The sequence below is a fragment of the Ursus americanus genome, chromosome 7, assembly GCF_024610735.1.
Source record: "Ursus americanus isolate L20-20 chromosome 7, mUrsAme1.1.p, whole genome shotgun sequence".
NCBI classification, from domain to species: domain Eukaryota; kingdom Metazoa; phylum Chordata; class Mammalia; order Carnivora; family Ursidae; genus Ursus; species Ursus americanus.
In genome coordinates this window covers 76,160,142-76,167,254 of record NC_142133.1, presented here as the reverse complement: position 1 = coordinate 76,167,254, position 7,113 = coordinate 76,160,142, and the positions used below count along the sequence as shown (strand labels likewise).

The 7,113-nt window shown below is 36.6% G+C and overlaps 1 pseudogene; it reads left to right on the top strand.

Annotated features, from left to right (window-relative positions):
* The first annotated feature begins 925 nt into the window (after positions 1-925).
* The window catches only part of LOC123778574 (mortality factor 4-like protein 1 pseudogene), an 80,151-nt pseudogene continuing 73,963 nt past the window's right edge, over positions 926-7,113 (top strand).

Genomic DNA, 7,113 nt, shown 5'->3' with positions numbered 1-7,113 from the left:
AGATGGGCCAAGACCCATTTTTTGCTCTGGTGAGCCCTTCTGTCCCATGTCACCACTGTACCCTAAGTATAGGCAGAAGCTATCAGAGTATACATTCTAAGAACAAGTGTGGGGTTAGGGACCTCCAATTGCCCAGGGCCAGCTCATGAGTCAACCAAGGATCATGTTCTCTTGAGGACCTCCCCCAACAATTTCACAGGTTCAGGACCTGACCAGAGAGGGGGTATGATGTTCTCAATATAACGATGCATGTTCAAGACACAACAAAGTATCCTCCCACCTAAGATATTCTTGTTATCTCGATGACTTTCTAAATATTCCCACAGAGTCTGAAAACAATAAATACTATTGCTAGGACCTAGAGACATACATTATGGTGGCCTGCAACAACAAAAAAGAGGTCTTTGACGATTTATGTTCTGTATCAAACATCAGTGTAAAAGTTGCACTCTCTACTATAATATATATGTGCATTTTTAACCAAAATGTCTCAAAATAAAAATTCCCCCAAATCTCAGAAGAATTTCCATAATCTAATAAGAACCTGACTTACTGCAGTCTTTCTCAATAAAGAATAAGCCACTGCTTTCTGCCAACATACAATCCTGCATTCTCCATTCCACCATCAGATATAGCCATAGAAACCATCCCTCAGACAGAAGACTTTCCCCAGCCACCAATTAAAGTAGGGTCTGCAACTGAATTTGAGAGTAATGAATCAGCACCAGAGCTTTAAGAACAAGTTCCATACAACTAACCATATATGTAGCCCAGCTAGCACTAGCTGCTGGACTCAATGAAGACCTAATCAGTAAAGCAAAACAGGATCAGAGTGGGGAGAGGGGAAGCATAAGAGCCTATACTCAACGGTCATCAGAGTCATTGTCTGGGAATCTAAGAAAATCCTCTCTGCTTTCACAAAACCATGTGTCTGCAGGTTCCTGGCTTCAGACACATAGGTAGCTTTTGCAGAATCCAACAGCAGGTAGCAGCTACTGAGAAAATCAAATTTCAGGATGAAATTGTTGCAAACATTCCAAGCAAACCTCACACTCTAACTGTAAGGGAGGAGAAGGATGAGGAAGGGATCGATGACAAGGGGATGAAGGTAAGGAATGGAATTTGTTATGACACAGGAGGATGTGTAGAAAGGCAGGCAGTCCGGGCTCTGACAAACCATAGCATTGTAATTGTAAATTCCAGGAGAGAATGAATGACACAGTCATCTGAAATGTGGATTCTTTCGGAGTCTCAAGTAAGCTGTAGTCTTTTAATAATTTATGAAGTTGTGGCTTCTCCTTGAATAAAAATAAATAAATAATGCAGTTCTGAATCACATTTTATTTTCTCATTGATCACAACATTTCATAGAGATACCCAACTGGATTGGTAAATGAACATTTTGACCGAACAATTCTCTTGAATTATGACACCTGCTCAGGGAAGATAAAAATGGCAGCACTTCCGGTTGTGCCTTAATTATTTGATTATACCCGCAATTTAAGTGAGGCAACTGATTTCTAAAAATCATGAAAATTAATTTAAGCTCCTGGTTCTGGTTGAATTTAATCCCCAAATTATAATATTTAGCTTCATTCAAGCATCCTTAGGTTCCAATCAAATTAGCTTATTGAATAATTCCTTAAATGCAATTATATTTAGCATTTCAATGTACTGTTTGGAGCCTATTCTTTGTAACACAAAGTCTCTAATTATTGTGTTCTTAAAATCATATTCATACCATTTGACAGTTTTATAGAACCTTCTTGCAAAGGGGCACACAAGGGAAAGTTATGATGAAATGGATTAAGAAATTTTCTTTTTCCTATTTAACCAAGTATATCTTAAAGCACTAAAAGAACAGTGTTTGCAAATGACCCACTGAGACTCACATATATGTTTCTTCAAATATATGATAAAACATGCAGGTTTAATATCATGTAATTTCCTAATAGTGGATCAAATTCTCAGCATCACACATATTGTATTCAGTCTTTGTGCTTTGAATAAAGTGCTGGAATAATGTCTTTTTATGGTAATTACAAATAAAGTAATTCATGTAATTATTCTGTAATAATGTAATTGTTGCCATGTAGACTACAGACCATAAAAAAGCATTAAGTAATTGTAGGGTTATTTATGGCCTGAAAATTGTCTGGCAATTATACTAGAGGTAATAGTAGCATGAAATTCATAGCTTAATTGTTCCTTGATTTTAAAATGTAAAATGTGGGTATCTTTTTATTATAGACCTAAGCACCTAACCACATAATTATATCACATGCTCTGCACACAATGGAAAATTGGGCACAATCCAATACCGAAACATATTCTCCTATTTAGTTTTCAGTACTTGAAAAATTAGCAATTTTAAAATTGTTTGTTACTTACTCGCCATTCCCACATTTTTAAAACTAGGGCGTTTGGTTTAGATGGCGTGTGATACTATTCCCTGTGATACCTTACACCTCGTGCACATGTACACACATGGCAGAACCTCTTCTGATCTTTGCATTATCTAGGAAGCTGCCACCATGTTTAATAAGATTATTTATAAGAATGTGGCACACACGATATATTTCACTTTTGTACCAATGTGAACCTTACTCTCTGAGAATAGAGCAGAGTCCCTTCAGAATATTTGCCCAAGAAGAGCAGGTGGAGTCCCAGTTTATATTCATCAGGGATCAAGACCAAAGTAGAGAAAGTGCCCCTCCTTACCCCCCAGCACTCTCAGCTCCACACCAACTCTCCACCCCAAAATCTGTCAGGTCCCTCTCATTCTGCCATTTTTACCTTGTTCAACAGTCACCAAAACAGCATCCCGAACCCCAGATCACCACGCATTCCACATTCTGGTCCCTGTAAGGCTTCTGGTGCCTTTGGGCTGTCTCCTTTCCTCACCTCTTGTATGTTTTTGTTTGCTTGTTTATGAATGGAATTTTATGATAAAAAGTCATCTCTGTCTTTAATCTATTTTAAGAAAATTATTTAGTTTTTGCTCTCAAAGGACGTTTTTCTCTGGGATACCAATTGCCAGGCTCTCAAGTGATGGCTGTTTCCTTCTTCTTCATCCCAACCACCCCTCATCCTGCAAAGTGTCTTCTTATGCCAGGTGGCTGCTTGAAGACCACTCTCTCCCCCTCCTCTCTGTACCAGTCTGCCAGCTGGAACTCTGTTTTCAGCAGACTTGTCACCCTCTGCCCTTCATCTCTGCTGGTTTCCAACTCCTGTGAAAATTTACTCCATTTCCCCACACTTTTATTATCTAGTGGTTAACTGTCACTCTGAACAAAACAACTCACGTCTTAGTTATTGATTTTAAATATATATGTTTAATGATACTTCCACAACTCTGGCCTCTTGGCAGCTTAAACCACTTCCTCCAACACACCTGTCTTCCACTCTATAAAAGCCACTCATTCCCAAATATGAAACCCTAGATTTAAAGAAATGTATTGTTTTATGACGAAGCTTCTGAACAATGGTGTTAAGTGTATTAATTAAATACTGAATACAGTTCAGTGGCACTTTCTGATGCTATATTCAATAAATAATTTAAAAAGTATAAGACCACGTGGTACCCACTTCAAATATTTAAAAGTGATGGCAGACACCCACCCACACATCTGTAACAGGCTTCCCATCTATGGACCCTTGTTCACTTGTGTAGATATTCATTGTCAAGTTCAGGAAGTCCTCCGCTATTTCTTTTACCAATGGTATTACATTTTGTCAAATGCTTTTTCTGCATCTACTGATACAAGATTTTTCTTTTTTAGTCTGCTGATGTGATGGATTACATTAATTGATTTTTGAATGCTGAACCAGACTTGCATACCTGTCATAAGTCCTACTTGGTCATGGTGTGTAATTCTTTCTATATTTTTTAAACTCAACTTGCTAATATTTTGGTAAGGATTATATTTATAACAGATATTGTTGTGTTTTCCTTTCTCGTAATATCATAAACTGGCTGTGTTATTTGGGTAATGATGGTATCATAAAATAAGTTCTGAAGTATTTCTACTGCTTCTATTTTCTGGGAGATTGTAGAGACTTGGTATCATTTCTTCCTTGCCTGTGTAGTAGAATTCACTAGTTAAGTTACATGGTTTGGGGAATTTCTTTGTTGAAAGGTTATTAGTAATTGACTCAATATGTTTTTCTATTTTGGGTTTTTGTTTTGTTTTTTATGAATAGAAGGCTAGCAAGATTATTTAATTTTCCTTTTTTGAATTCTGATAGTTAACATCTTACAGGGAATTGGTCCATTTCATATAAGTTATCAAATTTGTGTACAGAGAAGCTCACAGTATTCTTTTATTAACCTTTTAACATTCGGGGCATAAGTACTTATGGGCCCTCTTTCATTTCAGATATTGATAATTTGTATCTTCTTTTTTTTCTTGGTTAACCTGAAAAATTATTAATAGCTTTCTGTATTGCTTATGGAGGTATATATTCCTTGTGGAAGTTCCTGTTAGAAGCACCTTCTGAACAGTCCTTTAATATCATAGAAAAATAATTCGTATTCTAAAGAAAATACTGGCAAAATATTGGAGAAACGATTTGGCAGAGAGGAAAATATTTCTATGCTATTTCTATATGTTTTCCATAAATCACTCAAGCATTTATTTATCCATCCATTCCAAAACATTTGTAGATTATCCAGCAAGTGCTATTTTGAGAGCTTCTGGGAATAAATGCTATATGACAGACTATGTACATAAGGATCTGGTCTCATTTTTATTTCCATTTACACAAAAAGACTATATTTTTTCTATCATAAATGGAAAAGGATCCTTAAGAAGTGATAATGGATTTCTCACCAGTCATAGTAGGCAGGTTTTAGAGGTTTAGGAAACAAAGTTTGCTTTCCTTCAACTAGAATCCTATGTACCAAATGACATCCATAACATGTATAAATAGAATGAAAGGACTGAAGTCACGTTTTTGTCCCCAAATAAGTCAACCCCATCAGTCCATATTGATAAAGATTAAAACTACAGAAATCTGAAGGAAACTGAAATGTTAAGTGTTCACCACTATACAAGTCATTGAATATTTTCATTAGGGTTTGTACAGCTCAAATGAAGAACTGAATTTATGTGCATACAAATTAAAATGAAAACCGCAAGGTGCAATTTGAGAGGTCCTATGAACTACCACAAATACCTTCTCCACAATCACCCAATCACACCTCTGGACAGCGGAGATATCCTCTACCACAAGCCAAGACTTAGAATATATGAATTCTACTATCAAATGTATTTCTCTGGATCTCTATCCTCAAAGATATCCTTGGAAATAAAAATCATGTTTGAAAAGATGACGTTGTAGGGCGCCTGGGTGGTTCGGTCATTAAACTTCTGCCTTAGGCTCAGGTCATGATCTCAGGGGCCCAGGATTGAGCCCCACATTGGGCTCCCCACTCAGCAGCGAGTCTGCTTCTCCCTCTGCCTCTGCTGCTCCCCCTGCTTGTGCTCTCTCTCTCTGTCAAATAAATAAATGAAATCTTTAAAAAAAAAAAAAAAGAAAAGATGACATTCTAAGCTGATATATATCACAGCATCTATATACTAAGAGACTCGATAGGGAGTTATTTCATTAAAGAAAATGGAAAAGGAGTGGGAAAGGCCTTTTGGCAGAGATAATACACTAAACCAGGTCAGGGATTCTACACGGAGCCCTATTAACATATTTGATTAGAAGATTCCTTGTTTTGTGTGACTGTTTTGTACATTGTGGGAGGTTTGGCACATCTGGAACCTCTATGCATTAATTGCCAGTAACAACCTTTCAATTATGACTACCAAAATTGTCCCTAGACATTGCCAATATCCCCTTTGTTGGGGTCATTGTCTCTGGGTGTGAACCGCTGGTTCCAGCAGACACCAAACAGCTGTTTATTTCATGGAAACAAATATATGCATATTTGTCTTTAAAAATAAATAAATAAATAAATAAATAAATAAATAAATAAATAAATAAATGAATGAATGAAATCTACTCTATAATGAGGCTAATTTCACTCAATTGCTGGCAGGTTTCACTTTGTTTTTTTTTTCAATTATAAAATATCTTGTAAGTGATAAACGACTTCTAGCCTTTTCCTAACGGGCAAGCCATCTAAATGAGACATGTAGACAAGGCATTAAAAGAGGGAGAAGAGCAGCAATAGTGGTTTTATGATAGTGTATGTACAAATCCACGTTTCTTGATTGATTTTAAGTGTCATTATTATAACAGTTATATCCCACGGGATGAATGTGTATGCATGTGTGTGTGTGTATATGTGTGTGTGTGTGTGTGTGTGTGTGTGTGTGTGGTTCAAAATGAAGAACTGAATTTATGTGCATACAAATTAAAATGAAAACCAGCAAGGTGCAATTTGAGAAGCCCTATGAATGACCGCAAATATTTCCTCTGCATTCACCCAATCACACCTCTGGACAAAGGAGATATCCTCTACCATCTCCAGGAAGGACACATCAAAGTTCTTCCACTACTCACTGTGACTAAATAATATGTTCATTATGTCCGTTGATAAGTTCCCTAATGCTGTTTCCCTCCCTGTTTATTAAAATTGATGATTTTTCTGAAACTCCTGAAGCAAGCAATAATAGGAATGATATTGAGCTTCATTTTAAATCTCCGGTGACATACATCCACTCAAGGCATTCCCCTAGGCTTTTAGCCTAAACAGTCTTAAAAGAATTCAGTAAATTAACAAATTAAAAAAGTAGAATAACTATCCACTACCTCATGATGATTATAGATGGAACAGACCAGAAAGTTTTAGATATTGCCAATTAAGAAACTCCGCCATCTAGCTCCAACTTGTAAAGAGCTGTAGGCCATCACTCCATGCTTACTGCAAAAAAAAAAAAAAAAAAAAAAAAGGAAAGGAAAAAAAAAGGAAAAAGAAAAAGCTGAATAAACTGAAAATCAGTGACTTTTCCTGGACCCATCAGAGAATTCAGTTTGCAAGGCAAGCTGGCACACTAAAATCTGGAAAGACAAGCCAAAAGAGAGAATCCCAGCAGAGATCAGATTAACTAGAGCAGAGACTGCTGGAGCCATAAACTGGCAGGAACGTTTAAATGGTAA